Source organism: Schistocerca piceifrons, chromosome X (assembly GCF_021461385.2).
Source record: "Schistocerca piceifrons isolate TAMUIC-IGC-003096 chromosome X, iqSchPice1.1, whole genome shotgun sequence".
Lineage (NCBI taxonomy): Eukaryota > Metazoa > Arthropoda > Insecta > Orthoptera > Acrididae > Schistocerca > Schistocerca piceifrons.
Window position 1 is genome coordinate 389,628,626 of NC_060149.1, and position 20,519 is coordinate 389,649,144.

A 20,519-nucleotide genomic window follows, 5' to 3' on the forward strand; every position below is an offset into this window, starting at 1 on the left:
TTTCCATCTGCCTCGGAGAATGCGGGGGTTCCCCTTATTCCGCCTCAATTACACTATGTCGACGATTGCTGCGCAAACACTATCTCCACGTACCCGTACACCATAATTACTCTACCACGCAAACATTGGGATTACACTCGTTTGGAATGAGACGTTTCCGGGGGAGGGGGGGGGGGGGGGGTCCACTGGGAGACGAAACGCTCAATGACCCTGGCTGGGCTCGGTGTGGGGTGGCGGCGGGGTGAGTGGACTGCTGTAGCCTGTTGTGGCGTTGTGTACCACTGAGGGCTACGGAGGGGACTCAGCCTCTCCGTCGTTTCTAGGTCCCCAGTTCAATAGATACATACATACAATAACAGCCCAACTGCGGCTCAAAGGAAGTTTGCGACAGAGTTCAATCTGAAGACAACCGGTCCAGCTGTGCTAACAATCAAGAATTTAATTCGCAAGTTTGAGAGAACGGGTAGTGTTCGTGATGACAGTGTTGGCAATGTCGGTCGCCCAGAAAGGGTGAAAACGCCTGAAAACATCAAGAAGACACGCGCTATGTTTCAAACCAGCCCCAGGAAATCGATCAGACGAGCTCCACAACAGATGGGAATCAACAGGGAGGCACTGTGACAAATAGTTGCTGAAGATCTCCATTTTTTTTCATGTTGTTGTTGTTGTTGTTGTTGTTGTTGTGGTCTTCAGTCCTGAGACTGGTTGGATGCAGCTCTCCATGCTACTCTATCCTGTGCAAGCTTCTTCACCTCCCAGTACCTACTGCAGCCTACATCCTTCTGAATCTTCTTAGTGTATTCATCTCTTGGTCTCCCTCTACGATTTGTACCTTCCACGCTGCCCCCCAATACTAAATTGGTGATCCCTCGATGTCTCAGAACATGTCCTACCAACCGATCCCTTCTTCTAGTCAAGTTGTGCCACAAGCTCCTCTTCTCCCCAATTCTATTCAGTACCTCCTCATTAGTTATGTGATCTACCCATCTAATCTTCAGCATTCTTCTGTAGCACCACATTTCGAAAGCCTCTATTCTCTTCTTGTCTAAACTATTTATCGTCCACGTTTCACCACCATACATGGTTACACTCCATACAAATACTTTCAGAAACGATTTCCTGACATTTAAATCTATACCCGATGTTAACAAATTTTTCTTCTTCAGAAACGCTTTCCTTGCCGTTCACAGTCCACATTTTATACCCTCTATACTTCGACCATCATCAGTTATTTTGCTCCCCAAATAACAAAACTCCTTTACTACTTTAAGTGTCTCATTTCCTAATCTAATTCCCTCAGCATCACCCGACTTAATTCGACTACATTCCATTATCCTCGTTTTGCTTTTGTTGTTGTACATCTTATACCCTCCTTTCAAGACACTGTCCATTCCGTTTAGCTGCTCTTCCAAGTCCTTTGCTGTCTCTGACAGAATTACAATGTCATCGGCGAACCTCAAAGTTTTTATTTCTTCTCCATGGATTTTAATACCTACTCCGAACTTTTCTTTTGTTTCCTTTATTGCTTGCTCAATATACAGATTGAATAACATCGGGGATAGGCTACAACCCTGTCTCACTCCTTTCCCAACCACTGCTTCCCTTTCATACCCCATCGACTCTTATAACTGCCATCTGGTTTCTGTACAAATTGTAAATAGCCTTTCGCTCCCTGTATTTAACCCTTTCCACCTTCAGAATTTGAAAGAGAGTATTCCAGTCAACATTGTCAAAAGCTTTCCCTAAGTCTACAAATGCTAGAAACGTAGGTTTGCCTTTCCTTAATCTTTTTTCTAAGACAAGCCATAAGGTCAGTATTGCCTCACGTGTTCCAACATTTCTACGGAATCCAAACTGATCTTCCCCGAGGTCGGCTTCTACCAGTTTTTCCATTCGTCTGTAAAGAATTCGCGTTAGTATTTTGCAGCTGTGACTTATTAAACTGATAGTTCAGTAATTTTCACATCTGTCAACACCTGTTTTCTTTGGGATTGGAATTATTATATTCTTTTTGAAGTCTGAGGATATTTCGCCTGTCTCGTACATCTTGCTCACTAGATGGTAGAGTTTTGTCAGGACTGGCTCTCCCAAGGCCATCAATAGTTCTAATGGAATGTTGTCTACTCTCGGGGCCTTGTTTCGACTTAGGTCTTTCAGTGCTCTGTCAAACTCTTCACGCAGTATCGTATCTCCCTTTTCATCTTCATCTACATCCTCTTCCATTTCCATAATATTGTCCTCAAGTACATCGCCCTTGTATAGACCCTCTATATACTCCTTGAACCTTTCTGCTTTCCCCTCTTTGCTTAGAACTGGGTTTCCATCTGAGCTCTTGATATTCATACAAGTGGCTCTCTTTTCTCCAAAGGTGTCTTTAATTTTCCTGTAGGCTGTATCTATCTTACCCCTAGTGATATGCGCCTCTACATCCTTACATTTGTCCTCTAACCATCCCTGCTTAGCCATTTTGCACTTCCTGTCGATCTCATTTTTGAGACGTTTGTATTCCTTTTTGGCTGCTTCATTTACTGCATTTTTATATTTTCTCCTTTCATCAATTAAATTCAATATTTCTTCTGTTACCCAAGGGTTTCTACTAACCCTCGTCTTTTTACCTACTTGATCCTCTGCTGCCTTCACTATTTCATCCCTCAAAGCTACCCATTCTTCTTCTACTGTATTTATTTCCTCCATTCCTGTGAATTGTTCTCTTGTGCTCTCCCTGAGACTCTGTACAACCTCTGGTTCTTTCAATTTATCCAGGTCCCATCTCCTTAAATTCCCACCTTTTCGCAGTTTCTTCAGTTTTAATCTACAGTTCATAACCAATAGATTGTGGTCAGAGTCCACATCTGCCCCTGGAAATGTCTTACTATTTAAAACTTGGTTCCTAAATCTCTGTCTTACCATTATATAATCTATCTGATGCCTTTTAGTATCTCCAGGGTTCTTCTATGTATACAACCTTCTTTCATGATTCTTGAACCAAGTGTTATCTATAATTAAGTTATGCTCTGCGCAAAATTCTACCAGGTGGCTTCCTCTTTCTTTTCTTAGCCCCAACTCATATTCACCTACTATGTTTCCTTCTCTGCCTTTTCCTACTCTCGAATTCCAGTCACCCATGACTATTAATTTTTCGTCTCCCTTCACTAACTGAATAATTTCTTTTATCTCCTCATACATTTCATCAATTTCTTCGTCATCTGCAGAGCTAGTTGGCATATAAACTTGTACTACTGTAGTAGACGTGGGCTTCGTGTCTATCTTGGTCACAATAATGCGTTCATTATGCTGTTTGTAGTAGCTTACCCGTACTCCTATTTTTTAATTCATTATTAAACCTACTCCTGCATTACCCCTATTTGATTTTGTATTTATAACCTTGTATTCACCTGACCAAAAGTCTTGTTCCTCCTGCCACTGAACTTCACTAATTCCCACTATATCTAACTTTAACCTAACCATTTCCATTTTTAAATTTTCTAAACTACCTGCCCGATTAAGGGATCTAACATTCCACGCTCCGATCCGTAGAACGCCAGTATTCTTTCTCCTGATAACGACGTCCTCCTGAGTAGTCCCCGCCCGGAGATCCGAATGGGGGACTATTTTACCTCCGGAATATTTTACCCAAGAGGACGCTATGATCATTTAATCACACAGTAAAGCTGCATGCCCTCGGGAAAAATTACGGCTGTAGTTTCCCCTTGCTTTCAGCCGTTCGCAGTACCTGAACTGCATGGCCATTTTGGTTAGTGTTACAAGGCCAGATGAGTCAATCACCCAGACTGTTGCCCCTGCAACTACTGAAAAGGCTGCTGCCCCTCTTCAGGAACCACACGTTTGTCTGGCCTCTCAATACATACCCCATCTGTTGTGGTTGCACCTACGGTACGGCTATCTGTATCGTTGAGGCACACAAGCCTCCCCACCAACGGTAAGGTCCGTGGTTCATTGGGGCCCATACAAAATTAAAACCCATGAGCCATTATGCCCCAGGGCCATGGGACAGCGGTTGTGTTTCGCCAATAGTATTGTCCACAGAACTGACGAACAGGACTTTGATGTGGATATGGTGTAGCGACGAAGCCCACTTTTATTTGGACGGGTGCGTCAATAAGCAAATTTGCACATTTGGGAACTGAGAATAATCACTGCAATATTCCTTGATGGAACAGTGATTACCGAACGACACGTGAAGGTTTTGGAAGATGATTTCATCGCAATCATCCAAAGTGATCCTGATTTAGACAAGATGTGGTTCATGCAAGACGGAGCTCGGCCCCATCGAAGCAGGAGAGTGTTTCATGTCCTGGATGAGCACTTTGGCAACAGCATTCTGGCTCTGGGGTACCCAGAGGCCACTGGCATGGGCCTCGATTGGCCGCTATATTCTCTGGATGTGAACACATGCGACTCCTTTTTGTGTGGCTATGTTAAAGGCAAGGTGTACAGCAATAACCGAAAAACCATTTCTCAGCTGAAAACAACCATTCAGTTGGTCATCGACATCCGACGTTTCGAAACCTCAGCGAGTCATGCAGAATTTTGCTATTCGTTTGTGCACATCGATGCCAATCATGGCAGGCATATTGAACATGTCGTAACCTAAATCCGAATGTCTGTAGTGACGTTTACTTGTTGAATAAAGTTTGTGCACGCCGTAGTTTGTAACTAATTTACGTTTTACTCATATAGTTCAATAATTGACACCCTGTATGATTAGAAAATAGATGTTGTATCAACCTCTAAATTTCACAAGCCAACTTACAGACGCCTTAATATCGTGAAGTCCAAACTTCTATGCGGTTCTCGCTGGTCAGAGGTCCACTAACTGGGAAGATGTTGGCCCGAGTACGGCAGAACCATTCAAAAGTCAAAGTGTGAACTTTTAAGCCTAATGTGTAGGGAAAAGCACGCTTACTGGTAAAGTTATCATTTCCAGTACAATATTTCAGAATGTCCTTTTTGTTTCTTAAAATGTCACTGATCTGTGAGTTTCCAACATAAAACCTCGCGGCCAAATACACTATGTGATCAAAAGTATCCGGACATCCTCAAAAACATACTGTTTTCGTATTAGGTGCACTGTGCTGCCAGGTACTCCATATCAACGACCTCAGCAGTCATTAGACATCGTGAGAGAGCAGAATGGGGCGCTCCGCAGAACTCACGGGCTTGGAACGTGGTCAGGTGATTGGGTGTCACTTGTGTCATACGTTTGTACGCGAGATTTCCACACTCCTAAACAATCCTAGGCCCACTTTTCTGATATGATAGTGAAGTGGGAGCGTTAATGGACACGTACAGCACAAAAGCGTACAGGGTGACCTCGTCTGTTGACTGACAGAAACCGCCGACACTTGAAGAGGGTCGTAATGTGTAAAAGGCAGACATGTATCCAGAACCATCACACAGGAATTCAAAACTGCATCACGATCCACTGCAAGTACAATGAAAGCTTGGCGGGAGGTGAGGAAACTTGGATTTCATGGTCGAGCGGCTGCTCATAAGCCACACATCACGCCGGTAAATGCCAAACGACGCCTCGATTAGTGTAAGGAGCGTAAACATTGGACAACTGAACAGTGGAAAAACGTTGTGTGGAGTGACGAATCACGGTACACAATGTGGCGATCCGATGACAGGGTGTGGGTATTGCGAATGCCCGGTGAACGTTATCTGCCAGCGTGTGCAGTGCCAACAGTAAAATTCGGAGGCGGTGGTGCTATGGTGTGGTCGTGTTTTTCATGGAGGGGGCTTGCACCCTTTGTTGTTTTGCGTGGCACTATCACAGCACAGGCCTACATTGATGTTTTAAGCACTTCCTTGCTTCCCACTGTTGAAGAGCAATTCGGGGATGGCGATTGCATCTTTCAACACGATCGAGCATAATGCACGGCCTCTGTCGGAGTGGTTACACAGTAACGTCCCTATAATGGACTGGCCTGCATAGAGTCCTGACCTGAATCCTGTAGAACACCTTTGGGATGTTTTGGAACATCGAGTTCGTGTCAGGCCTCGCCGACCGGCATTGATATCTCTCCTCAGTTCAGTACTCAGTGAAGAATGAGTTGCCATTACCCAAGAAACCTTGCAGCACCTGACTGAACGTATGTCTGCGAGAGTTGAAGCTGTCTTAAGGCTAAAGGTGGGCCAACACCATATTGAATTCCCGCATTACCGATGGAGGGTCCCACGAACTTGTAAGTCATTCGCAGCCATGTGTCCGGATACTTTATATCAGATAGTGTATCTAAAAGTAAGCCTTTCCTTTTCGTAGATATTGATGATCTCGACATTTTAATTCGGCGTTAACCGTTTTCGTTTTAATACATCTTAGCACTTCATTACATAAGCTCTCACGTTTGAAGGCATAAACAGTATGCACTTTAGCTTACAAAACGTTCATATGATAATGGTTGTTGCCGTTTAATTTACGACCTTCTTTTTCTTTCATGCTGTCCGGTATTTGGAAGTTTTAATTGTTATTGGTGGATACATTTCAGTGTCTGCGTCCGATATTGAGAATGTCCGCAACTGGAAAGAATTTTACCATAAGGCCTAATATTACATTGTATGCTAAAGTTTAATGCTTTTGACATGATGAAATAAATAAAACTGAGATAAGGCACCACAGCCTTTTTATTAACTTTACTGAACATATAAATCCTTCTGCTTGTTTTACTTCTCCTTCGCATCTTTGTGGTCATTGTTCCTATAACTGCCTCATGTTAACTGATACCAGTCGATGTAAAAATACTCAAAGAAATCAGATATATTTGTTGTCTTTGGATCCATGATATTTCCATTTGAATGAGGTCATGAAAAATCTCATACAGGTAGTTTTCAGAGGAGGAATTCACTAATGTTTCACAGTATATCTTGCAATGCACACTACTAACAACACTGCAGTTGTCGCAGTTAATTGTTGAATGATTACAGTCTCCTCCGATGACTATAGTAAGATCATTTTTCTACCAGAAATCTGGCAATGTTGCATGGGGAAGCCGAAGAAGAGGAATGTGACAACAACGCAGACTGCGCCAGAATTGACACTAAGCAAGTACTTTTGACAGCAATAGTTCACACCAGAGAAGATTTGAGATCGCCTAAGGTCCGTTTCACTGATGATCTTCCGGCCGCTCATACACCAGTTCACACACTTTTTAAGATATTCTACATTCGTATAAAGTGTTAATGTAGCGTCTAATGAAATTTATCTCACTACTCTGTCTCTCAATTGTGAAATGAAATAAAGCTGGTGGACCACTATCTTCTTACTTCGTGTAGACTTGAAAAACGTCCAAGTGACCAGGGGGTTCTTATTTTTGTTTCCATTAAGTAGCAACAATAAGGCAATAATTGTGGCAAGGTTGTACCTTCACTCGAATTACCGGAAAACAGAAGGGGTAGTTGCCCACTGTTGTAGGTGCAGATTTGTGCAAATTGTCTCGAATCTGATTATAAATTATTACATCTTATATAAAAAAGTAATATGCGCCACATTATAAACTAATAAAGTTTAAACTTCTGGATAGAACAAAATTCCTCAACACGTTCCATAGGATTATGCCTCTCAGGAAAACATCGCGACACCACGCTTGGGAAAAGCGGATTTACGATGCACGTAAGGACGGAAGTTGAAAACCTATGAAAGCTTCACACAGAAATAAGTTGAAACTAGGTAGAAAAAGCTACTGTAAATCCACTCTGCGCGAATTTCAAGTTAATGAGTACGTGCAAGAGTGTTTCACAAACAACAAGTGAGCTGTGTTGTTATTAACCTCAATTCAAACAAATTCTGGTTGTCTGCTGTTTTGTTTGGCGACCTACGTCATTTGGTGCGCCAAATAGTAAGTCTCTCTTGTTAAAAAACCTTCTCGAACCGGTTCTGGTCGACACAACTGGCTAGTTAGGCGTGGTTGATTTTCGATTGTTGTGCGAAATCAGTCTGCTTTATGGCTCCGTATGAGTAATACTAAAGACCAGCAAACTGAACATAGCGTACACGCCATTCCTAATCTTCTTCATGTTATCAAAGCCCGAAAGGATATTAAGAAACAAAGGAAATACTTTTAGAAATGTTTACTTTCAGGGAATGAGCTGCAAGGCAACTTAGACTGTAAGAATAAACTTTTCTTAAAATGTATGCAGTTGCGGTTCCTCTTTCGATAAAATGCCGTCCTTTATCAACGTAAATACGTTAGTGAGGAAAAACAATTGCAATAAGCCACAACATTTTTGAATGAATAATTTATTTCTTCATAACGAATTTCACGTCTAGGTCCATCGTAAGTTGGCAGCTATTAGTTTTCGTACAAATTTGACATTTTTATCTTGAGGAAACATTTATCTTTATACACTATCTGACCGAAAATGTGAAGCATCCAGCAGATGTGATGCTATGCCAATGCGTCTTCGTACACGTATTCAACATCTGTGGGGGTATAATTGATTATAGCTGCAATTTTTTTGTGCCTGGTAGATCGGCTACTAGTGTCTATTAGTGTTGTTCGTTTTAGCGTTGTTACCAGGCCTAGTAGGATATACAAGGGCCATGACCGGTGTTCGATGTCAAGTGGCAACTGTGAAGGACACGTAGACGCCGCGTAACCATGTGAGACATTATCAGCAACTGACAGAGTGTGAAAGTAGCCTCATTGCAAGTCTCCATTTGGCCAGTTAGTCGTCGTGCAATTCCAGATTTGTGTTGCTCTCAGATGTGACAGTGGTCCGATGCTGGACTGATGGGAAAGTACGGGCGGCCATACTGACTTCGAGGTTCTGATCCACCAAGTCCGACCACCAGAAAGGAGGATCGACGTATTGTATACCAGGCACGTAGATCGCATCTGGTCCTGCCATCGGAAGCAGGTGACTGCTTGCGACATTCTGTGTCGTCTCGTTGGTCGCAGACTAACATTAGCTGGACCAGGTCCCATTCTTCCACTGTTATGGAGGCAATACGGTGTTACTCCTTGCGTGGCGGTGTGGGGAGCCATCAGGTATTACTTCAGTTCATGTCTGGTAGTGATTGAAGGAACGTTTACGTCACGAACATTCTGCATCCTCATGCAACGCGGCATCATTTTTCAACAAGACAATGCTCGTCCACTCATGGCACGTGTCTCTACGATCTGTCTGCGTGACGCTGAGATCCTCCTGTGGCCAACTACATCACAAGATGTGTCCTCGATAGAACTGTCCAGGGACCGGCTCCGATGTCATCTCTGTTCCTTCCCTCTTTCCCGCTCTGTGTTCGTCACCACTTGCCCTCTCTATCTTCTCCGCACTCACTTTATCTCCTCCTGCCCCGTCTTCCTCTCCATCTCCCCCACTTCCTCTCTCTGTCGATTTCCTCCTCCACCCCTTCTCAGTCCATCTCCTCCTACCCTTCTCTCTGACTATCTCATCCTCTTTCCTCTCTCTGACCATCGTGTCCTCCCCCTCTCTCTGTCCATCTCCTCCTTCGTCATAGCTATGTCCATGTTCTCTTTCCCTCTATCTTTCTGTCCATTTCTTCCTCCCGCTTTCGCTCTACACGTTTTCACCCCCAGCCCAACAAGAGGTTGTTAGTTTTTATCCCCACAGTATTTCTTTTTCAGATAACAGGTAACACATGTACCAAGTTTGGTTGAAATCGATCCAGGGGTTTAGAAGGAGTTTTTTATCCGGTGCTTTGTCCGCATACACGTATTTCACAAAGTATTTTAGATATATTTCATACATTTCAAATATATTTGTACACGTGTTTTACCTGTATCTCTAGCGAATTTCGTCCTGCAATGTTTTCACGCAGCTCATTGTTTATGACGCCATATCTTAAAACTACGTGTCGTACAATGATACGATTTTGTAAATACATTGAGCGGCGTATGTGGATACTATATGCGAAACTTTTTGCGAATAGAATTAGTAGGAAAAAAGTAATAAATTTAGACGTCATGCATGATGCGGTAAGTTTTTTCGACTTCTCAGTGTCTATGACGTCATATCTGCTAAACTATGTGTCGCACAATGATATAATTTTGCAGGTATGTTCAGTGTTGTTTGTGGATATTGTACGTGGATACAGTCTGCAACTTCGTCATGAATACAGTTAGTAGTAGAGAAGCAATAAATTAAAATGTCATGTCTGATGCGGTAATTTTACTGCATGAACAGTGAAAATGTTGTAAGTGATAAAGTTTTCCCTTTCAACATTTTGTGACGGTTGTCAGCGAGAAGAAGTTCCTGAAAGGTATGGATTATGTTTAAAGTCTGTTGCAAGCCACAAAGAGCTCTCATTCCCAAATAACATATGAATAAAGTCTGGATATTTACGTGACGTGGACTACACTACGTTTTCACCCCCACATCCACTCCTTTGATAGGTGGGTGGTTTTACCCCCGCAGCCATTCTTTCCAGACGGTATGTGGTATGCGTATCAAATTTGACTGAAGTCGGTCCAGTGGTTTAGGGGGAGATGTGGAACGTACATAAATGCATATATAGACGTATACATACATACGTACATTCATTTCTATAATATGTTGGTATTATTCCATAGTCTTTTAGCATCGAGCGCCCTTATCCATGGATCATCATGGGCATATAGACGCGATCCCAATTAATGTTATGTTGCACAATCTGAGCTCAGCGGGTTCTTTGATGACAGAAACCCCGTAGGTGGATACATGGGATAAGATTTTCGTTTCATCAAGCATATGCCTTCTAACAGAATCAGCTTGACTATCCTCCATCACAGACGACGGCGTAGTGTCATAAGGAAGTATCGTACTTCATAACGTTTCCATTGCGTAACTAGGCGAACTAAATACGGAAGTACGGCACGGTCCGTTAGAACGAAATTTAATTTCTGTTGATGACGACGGAGGAAGCTGTTGAAAGCTTGAGTGTACAAAGAAATTTGACGTGACACAAAACGAGAAACATTGACCCACGAATATCGCCACGAAAAATTACATTCTCATTTTCCTAACGACTTTCCCTGTGGAAGTTTCTACGAGGTAATATAGAACATGAAGTCCTTAGGGATATAATTTTTCCATCCTGAGGCAAAATAATTTCAATCATCTTACAGAAGTTTTGATACTGAAAAACTTACAGGGTTTCACTATAAAATATTCCTGGAATGTGTGTAAACCTTAAGGATGTTACAAGAATTTTTTTCAGTTTATATTTGTTAGTGGTTCAAGCCTTTTTCGACGCTTGACGTAAGATTTTGTTTGGGAGTTAGTATTAACATTAGTTTATATTGTTTTCATAGCAATTAGATGATAATTTCCTAATACAAAGTAGTCCATCACATTCTAGACAAAAATATTGGCGCCTTACATTTTTTCGAATTTTTGGTAACCATTTGAAAACTGCTACAAGTATGGAACGGAGTAACTCGTGAGGAGAGCTGTAGGAGGTTATTCTTCGTAAGAGTACGTGTCTGTAGGCTGCAAGGGCTGATTAATAAAGACTGAGACAGATTTTCTCCTGTAGCTTCCGCGATAGTTTCCTATCTGTACCATGAATATTTGAAAGAGCGGATTTTTGTCTACAATGACCATAGGCAGCAGCACTCTCATATCGGTAGGTTGGTCGTAATGCTCAATTTTACAGAAGCGCAAGCAATGGAGACGACACGAGAGGAGCAGTACGGCGCAATAAAACTGTGTGTTCGCTTAAACCATACAGCCACTGAAACTTAAGAAAAGCTGCAGAAAGCGTGCTATCAAGATTCACTAGCTCGTGCAACACTGTTAAGATTGTTCAAGGACGTAAAAGAAGGCCGATATGTCTGTGTGAAGCAAGCTGGACCTGGAGTTTCGGCTTCTGTTGTGATTGAAGTCAACATCAACACGGCTGCTGTGATTAACCGTGAGGATCGGCGGATAACAATACGTAACCTCAGAGAAGTATTGAGAATTCCATATGGCAGTGTCTTTACGATTATGAATGATCATCTATACAGGGTGGTCCATTGATCGCGACCGGGCCAAATATCTCACGAAATAAGCGTCAAACGAAAAAACTACAAAGAACGAAACTCGTCTAGCTTGAAGGGGGAAACCACATGGCGCTATGGTTGGCACGCTAGTTGGCGCTGCCATAGGTCAAGCGGATATCACCTGCGTTTTTTTTAATAGGAACCCCCATTTTTTATTACATATTCGTGTAGTACGTAAAGAAATATGAATGTTTTAGTTGGACCACTTCTTTCGCTTTGTGATAGATGCGCTGTAATAGTCACAAACATATGGCTCACAATTTTAGACGAACAGTTGGTAACAGGTAGGTTTTTTTAATTAAAATACAGAACGTAGGTACGTTTGAAAACTTTATTTCGGTTGTTCCAGTGTGATTCATGTACCTTTGTGAACTTATCATTTCTGAGAACGCATGCTGCACGGCGTGATTACTTGTAAATACCACACTAATGCAATAAATGCTCAAAATTATGTCCGTCAACCTCAATGGTTCAAATGGCTCTGAGCACTATGGGACTTAACATCTGAGGTCATCAGTCCCCTAGAACTTAGAACTACTTAAACCTAAATAACCTAAAGACATCACACACATCCATGCCTGGGGCAGGATTCGAACCTGCGCGGTTCCGGACTGAAGCGCCTAGAACCGCTCGGCCACCGCGGCCAGCCAACCTGAATGCATTTAGCAATACGTGTAACGACATTCCTCTCAAAAGCGAGTAGTTTGCCTTCCGTAATGTTCGCACATGCATTGACAATGCGCTGACGCATGTTGTCAGGCGTTGTCGGTGGATCACGATAGCAAATATCCTTCAACTTTGCCAACAGAAAGAAATCCGGGGACGTCAGATCCGGTGAACGTGCGGGCCATGGTATGGTGCTTCGACGTCCAATCCACCTGTCATGAAATATGCTATTCAATACCGCTTCAACCGCACGCGAGCTATGTGCCGGACATCCATCATGTTGGAAGTACATCGCCATTCTGTCATGCAGTGAAACATCTTGTAGTAACATCGGTAGAACATTGGGTAGGAAATCAGCATACATTGCACCATTTAGATTGCCATCGATAAAATGGGGGCCAATTATCCTTCTTCCCATAATGCCGCACCATACATTAACCCGCCAAGGTCGCTGATGTTCCACTTGTCGGAGCCATCGTGGATTTTCCGTTGCCCAATAGTGCATATTATGCCGGTTTACGTTACCGCTGTTGGTGAACGACGTTTCGTCGCTAAATAGAACGCGTGCAAAAATCTGTCATAGTCCCGTAATTTCTCTTGTGCCCAGTGGCAGAACTGTACACAACGTTCAAAGTCGTCGCCATGCAATTCCTGGTGCATAGAAATATGGTACGGGTGCAATCGATGTAGATGTAGCATTCTCAGCACCGACGTTTTTGAGATTCCCGATTCTCGCGCAATTTGTCTGCTACTGATGTGTGGATTAGCCGCGACAGCAGCTAAAACACCTACTTGGGCATCATCATTTGTTGCAGGTCGTGGTTGACGTTTCACATGTGGCTGAACACTTCCTGTTTCCTTAAATAACGTTACTATCCGGCGAACGGTCCGGACACTTGGATGATGTCGTCCAGGATACCGCGCAGCATACATAGCACACGACCGTTGGGCATTTTGATCACAATAGGCATACATCAACACGATATAAACCTTTTCCGCAATTGGTAAACGGTCCATTTTAAGACGGGTAATGTATCACGAAGCAAATACCGTCCGCACTGCAAGAATGTTACGTGATACCACGTACTTATAAGTTTGTAATATTACAGCGCCATCTATCACAAAGCGAAAAAAGTGGTCAAACTTACACTTTCATATTTCTTTACGTACTACACGAATATGTAATAAAAAATGGGGGTACCTATTTAAAAAAAACGCAGTTGATATCCGTTTGACCTATGGCAGCGCCATCTAGCGGGCCAACCATAGCACCATGTGGTTTCCCCCTTCAAGCTAGACGAGTTTCGTTCTTTGTAGTTTTTTCGTTTAACGCTTATTTCGTGAGATATTTGGCCCAGTCACTATCAATGGACCTCCCTGTATATAACCCGTGTTTGTGCACGATGGCTGAGACGTCTGTTGACTTCTGAACAAAAGGCTGTGTGAATAGAGACAAGCCGCGAGGCACTGCGTCTCTTTACTGATGGGGGAGGATGCATTTCTGGAATCGATTATCACCAACGAAGAGTCATGGCTGCACCATTATGATTCTGAAGGAAAACTAACCAGCACAGTGTGGAAATGGCCAGGTTCTTCAACACCAAGCAAGGCAAAAGTTGTTTCATTGGCAGGAAAAGAGATAGTGATCACATTGTTTGACTGTCATGGAATCATTTACCAGCATGGAGTTCTCCGTCACACCACGGTTACAGCAGCATCCACACGTCAGTACTGGCTAAACTGAAGAAGCACATTGCAAGGAAACGACCAGAACTTTCTGAAACAGGTTGGCGACTTCAACATGAGAATGTGTGGCCTCAACAGTAGCTGTGTAGCGCATCCGCCTTACAACCCCAATTTTCCACCCTGTGATTTTTTTTATTCTCTTCACGAAAGGCAAAGCTTCAGCACTTTCGAGATGAGAACTCTGAAGGAACGTTCAAGAAAAGTGAGATGAATCTCAAGGACCTGATAAAAAATGGTCTGTACCATCTGTTCAGGGACTGGCAGAGGCGCTATAAGAAGTGTTTTCAAGTAGGAGGACAGTATCCAGAATGAGATTTTCACTCTGCAGCGGAGTGTGCGCTGATATGAAACTTCCTGGCAGATTAAAACTGTGTGCCCGACCGAGACTCGAACTCGGGACCCGAGCTTCTGTAAAGTTTGGAAGGTAGGAGACGAGATACTGGCAGAAGTAAAGCTGTGAGTACCGGGCGTGAGTCGTGCTCCGGTAGCTCAGTTGGTAGAGCACTTGCCCGCGAAAGGCAAAGGTCCCGAGTTCGAGTCTCGGTCGGGCACACAGTTTTAATCTGCCAGGAAGTTTCATATCAGCGCACACTCCGCTGCAGAGTGAAAATCTCATTCTGGAAACATCCCCCAGGCTGTGGCTAAGCCATGTCTCCGCTATATCCTTTCTTTCAGGAGTGCTAGTTCTGCAAGGTTCGCAGGAGAGCTTCTGTAAAGTTTGGAAGGTAGGAGACGAGATACTGGCAGAAGTAAAGCTGTGAGTACCGGGCGTGAGTCGTGCTCCGGTAGCTCAGTTGGTAGAGCACTTGCCCGCGAAAGGCAAAGGTCCCGAGTTCGAGTCTCGGTCGGGCACACAGTTTTAATCTGCCAGGAAGTTTCATATCAGCGCACACTCCGCTGCAGAGTGAAAATCTCATTCTGGAAACATCCCCCAGGCTGTGGCTAAGCCATGTCTCCGCTATATCCTTTCTTTCAGGAGTGCTAGTTCTGCAAGGTTCGCAGGAGAGCTTCTGTAAAGTTTGGAAGGTAGGAGACGAGATACTGGCAGAAGTAAAGCTGTGAGTACCGGGCATGAGTCGTGCTCCGGTAGCTCAGTTGGTAGAGCACTTGCCCGCGAAAGGCAAAGGTCCCGAGTTCGAGTCTCGGTCGGGCACACAGTTTTAATCTGCCAGGAAGTTTCATATCAGCGCACACTCCGCTGCAGAGTGAAAATCTCATTCTGGAAACATCCCCCAGGCTGTGGCTAAGCCATGTCTCCGCTATATCCTTTCTTTCAGGAGTGCTAGTTCTGCAAGGTTCGCAGGAGAGCTTCTGTAAAGTTTGGAAGGTAGGAGACGAGATACTGGCAGAAGTAAAGCTGTGAGTACCGGGCGTGAGTCGTGCTCCGGTAGCTCAGTTGGTAGAGCACTTGCCCGCGAAAGGCAAAGGTCCCGAGTTCGAGTCTCGGTCGGGCACTCAGTTTTAATCTGCCAGGAAGTTTCAGGAGGACAGTAGTTTGAAAAATATCATATAAACATTGAAATGGAGTAATAAACATCTGTGAATTTTTTTTTCTTTATTGTGATTTCATTCCCCTGCCCCATATGGGCAGGGGAGGGCTGTCAACGGCTCTTCAGCCGAGTGACATTAACTTAAAATAAGAATAAACTGGCACATACGTAAGGCGATAAAGGGGAACTTAAAACAGAATAATGGGAGAAAATGGAGGTAAAAAATATAGACAACACGGAGACGTTCAAGGAGGACAATAAAAAAAAGTCCCCAGAAAGTTAAAAAACACAGTTGGCGATTCTTCAAAACTCAGAGAAGACACTGAATGGACATGCACACCGTAGTAAAAACACTCCGGAACAACACACTTAAAACCCACTTGGGGCGCACACGACGAAGACTAAAACTGCCACGCGGGACCTGCCGAGGCAAAGGACAGAGAGGATGGAAAAGGAGGGGAGAGCAAGGGGCAGCAGGGGAAGCGGCGGGATGAAGAGAGGAGGGGCATCAGTGGGTACACGAGGAGGCAGGAGACACATGGGGTGGGAGAAGACAGGGCAGGAGGGAGTGCAGAGACATGCAAGGAGGCACAAACGCACATTGGAAACGTGTATTCGTCATCGCCATGTGGGCGTATCACCCGGCGTGATGGTATGGGGTGCCATAGGTTACACGTCTCGATCACCTCTTGTTCGCACTGACGGCACTTTGAACAGTGGACGTTACATTTCAGATGTGTTACGACCCGTGGCTCTTCCCTTCATTCGATCCCTGCGAAACCCTACATTTCAGCAGGATAATGCACGATCGCATGTTGCAGGTCCTGTACGGGCCTTTCTGGATACAGAAAATGTTCGACTGCTGCCCTGGCCAGCACATTCTCCAGATCTCTCACCAACTGAAAATGTCTGGTCAATGGTGGCCGAACAACTGACTCGTCACAATACGCCAGTCACTACTCTTGATGAACTGTGGTATTGTGTTGAAGCTGCATGGGCAGCTGTACCTGTACACGCCATCCAAGCTCTGTTTGACTCAATGCCCAGGAGTATAAAGGCCGCTATTACGGCTAGAGTTGGTTGTTCTGGGTACTGATTTCTCAGGATCTATGCACCCAAATTGCGTGAAAATGTAATCACATGTCAGTTCTAGTATAATATATTTGTCGAATGAATACTCGTTTATCATCTACATTTCTTCTTGGTGTAGCATTTTTAATGGCCAGTAGTGTAATTTATGGGGTGGTTAGGAATCACGCTCGGTTCGAAGTCTGCGCATGCGCTGCGGACACCGGACGCAACAGAGTGCGCATGCGCCGCGGTGGGCGGCGGCGGCGGCGGCGCGGGCGTCGCGGCCAGCTGGCAGTGCGCCGCGCGCCGCGCGTGGATCGCCACGCCACGCAACATGGCTGGCCGCTCGTCGCCGCCGCCGCCACCGCCGCCGCGCCTCGTCACCGTCAAGAAGGAGTCGCCCGACGATGAGATAAAGGTTAGTTTCCACACTTGCATCTCTCAGATCGCCGATCTTCCCTCGTCGCCCTTATTTCTTTCTGGTTTTTGCTTCCTCAAAATTTTTACGTAGTAACTTAAAGGAGAGGGATCTCAGAGAGTGGTGGTCGTAAATCATCTGAGGAAGAGTGACAGTACGATGATTAACAGATGTCTCTTCTTATCAGCGGTTCTTACTTCAGTCGAGCGGTCCTTGATCTCCAGGATGGCAAAGACATTTAATCGATTGCATGACAGTTCTTTCATTCCCTTACCCAGCTGTGTAATTTCGTAGCGCTAGCCATCTGACATTGTTCCGCAACACTTCGATGGGCGTTCATTATTTCACCTTCGTGCGCGTCGACGGATGGAATGTAAATGTCTGAGATCCAGAACGAACTACATCGTATAATGAGTGCTCCATTCCCAATGCTTTCCTAGGTACTGCTGGTCGAAACTGGCAGAAATGGAGGTAGTGCAGGTGCCAATACATTGGCGGATCATTACTAGGAACGACTCATTTTCAGCTCACGTCCAAAATTACGGAACTCAATACATTTTTCAGCTCATGTAGGTGGATGCTTTGTTGCTGATCGGAGCTGATGTCAAAATATTTCTAAACGCGGATTTAAAGCGCGAGCTATCATTTCTTCTGGTATTTGGAGTTTTGGTCCGTAGGTTTAACGTCTGTAACCAAGATCAATAACTATAGTGTTTTGGTGGCTCTGAGCACTATGGGACTTAACATCTATGGTCATCAGTCCCAGTGTTTTGGTGTCGAAAGTGATGTGCTCATTCGATTGATCCACATGGCAGACATAAATAGTTTCGAATATCTGTACGCCAGTAATTTTTGAGAACAAAATATATTAACTGTGTTTTTTCTTCAGAACTGGCAATACTATCTCCCCTGCCTGTGACGTCGCTCAATCGTATTACCAGCACTGTTCACCTCTGCCTCACTTCAGTACCATAGCTGAGCCTGTATATCGTCTCTAGTTGTAGCTGGATGATATGACATAGTACCTACGACAGAAAGTAACTGATAAATCAACATTTAAAATGAAATCTTCGGTCAAAACGAAATGTGATTCATTATGGAAGCTACCATCTCTTGTTACTGACTAGCATCCGCGATTCCATGAGTAAGTTAATGACATGTTAACTGCGTCTGTGATTGTTGCACAAACTTCGTAGCGATAGCAACACACAATGTAGCAGAGCAAGACCCAGGCTCTTTGTATATGTGTGTGTATGTATATGTGACTGTGTATCCAAACCGGGTTCAGTAATATGCTTTGAGTCAGCCTCCGGCTGCGTTTTACGATTTCTGCGCGCGGTACTCACACATCCCAAGTCGGCGTATTCTGGTTTCCATTGAGTGACTCGCGTAGCGATAAAAATAAAGCGTCACGGCTGTGGCTGAGCTCCCAGCATTACGCTTAGTTCGTTGGTCATTGCTGACACCGATACGTGCCTGCCCTATAGGTCACAGATGAATCTCAGTGAGGACGAAGGCTCCAGTATGTGAAAATGCACTATTTTATGGCAGATTATTCGTGTGGTATTTAATATGTACAGCTTTACACGTCCTCCGTCTTCGGTTCATTAACCATTTATTTGGATACTTAGTAGTTCTGAGTCGTATACAGCAGGGCTTTTAATTATTTTCTGATATCATTTCCGATGAGGTCTCTTTTGGAGCAGTTCTTAACTGTCCGTAGGAATCCTATTTCTGCTACTTGGATCATGGATTCATCTCTAAGTTTTATCACCTCTCTGACCAAACAAAAGAGTTTGGTTAGCTATTATTTTAGAAAATTTTATTTCTATTTCTTTTCTGCAGGGTCTTTCCAGCGTCCTGTGTGTTGTGTTGCACGTTTTAGAGAAAATTACAACCTTATCGTCATTATCTCGCTCATACCTGTTCTTGACTTTATAGTCAAAGTACAAGCTCTGTTTGACTTGTGCTGGTATCACAAGATTGATTGAATGGACTGAATTTTGATCGACTGGAGCCTTTCCTTAGGAGGGTATTACTGTATAGATTTCGCACTTAAATCTTTCAGAAATTTTATTCAGCAGGTGAATTAATTTTTGAAGACGATCTACTGAGGTTGCTAAAATTACTTAGCTACCTATGAAGAAGAGAGTATCCAATGTCTTCTACTAATTTATCTGATTCCCAGCAAGTACTTCGCCTTTCCATTCACCAACCACATCGCGAGTGTGTAAAGTGAATCATGCTGCTGACAGATGGCAAACCTCATTTATGTTTGTGGGTTCAGTAACCTACTCCACGTTGTTACCTATTAAAATAGCGATGTATCTGTACATACTTTTTATAGCTTCTTTGCTAAGGCCTGGAAAGCCCTCTGTAAGGGTCATGTAAACTACATTAAATGCTAAAGGTTTAACAAATAGCGTTATGTATTAGTTTTTATCTTACATTTTCCACAGAAGATTTGGTTATCTGTGAAGAAGTTTTAGCCGATAGACTTAACATTAATATCTGGCCATATATCGGTAAAATATCGTCCTGTGCAAAGAGTGACAAATATTTGGATATGTGAAGTTGAACACAGAAATATTTGACTGGTAAAAGGATCTGATAGAAACGTTAAAAAACTGAACTGGCATGCACAAGAGGCAATACATGTAATATCTCGTAAGTATATTGTTTAATAATCAAAAACCAGTTTTTGGCTAACAATCCACACTTAAATTTCAACACCATATGTGTTGCTTCCGTAGGGATAGTAGAGATGAGATTCGACTTATCATGTCCAGAGAGGGATATCTGTTCGTGAATGGAACGGAACGAAACACTATCAGCTCATTTTACGACTATCTGCAGACTATGTAAATATATACTGAAATTATGCCATCCTGTGCTTGTGTCTGTACACTAGTGATCAAAAGTATCCGGACCACTGTTAGTAGACATTTTTATGGGGTGCGTACACAGTTCGCATTTATGTGGGTTTGACACTTATCGGGACACTAAGTAAGGTGTCTAAATGGAATGGCAGCCCACTCTTCCTCAAGAGCGAAACCAGAATAAGTAGTTATGTTGGACACTCGGGCGAAGTCGGCGTTCTAACTTACCGCGAAGGTGTTC

At 43.6% G+C, this 20,519-nt stretch overlaps 4 non-coding genes across 4 annotated transcripts; all 4 read left to right on the forward strand.

The window, feature by feature from the left end:
• The first annotated feature begins 14,897 nt into the window (after positions 1-14,897).
• On the forward strand, positions 14,898-14,972 carry Trnas-cga. The gene has a single exon. It is a non-coding gene; the product is annotated as a tRNA-Ser (tRNA).
• A 226-nt stretch (positions 14,973-15,198) lies between these two features.
• On the forward strand, positions 15,199-15,273 carry Trnas-cga. Its single transcript has one exon. It is a non-coding gene; the product is annotated as a tRNA-Ser (tRNA).
• Positions 15,274-15,499: 226 nt separating this feature from the next.
• On the forward strand, positions 15,500-15,574 carry Trnas-cga. Its single transcript has one exon. It is a non-coding gene; the product is annotated as a tRNA-Ser (tRNA).
• Positions 15,575-15,800: 226 nt separating this feature from the next.
• Trnas-cga lies at positions 15,801-15,875 on the forward strand. The gene has a single exon. It is a non-coding gene; the product is annotated as a tRNA-Ser (tRNA).
• The last annotated feature ends 4,644 nt before the right edge of the window (positions 15,876-20,519 follow it).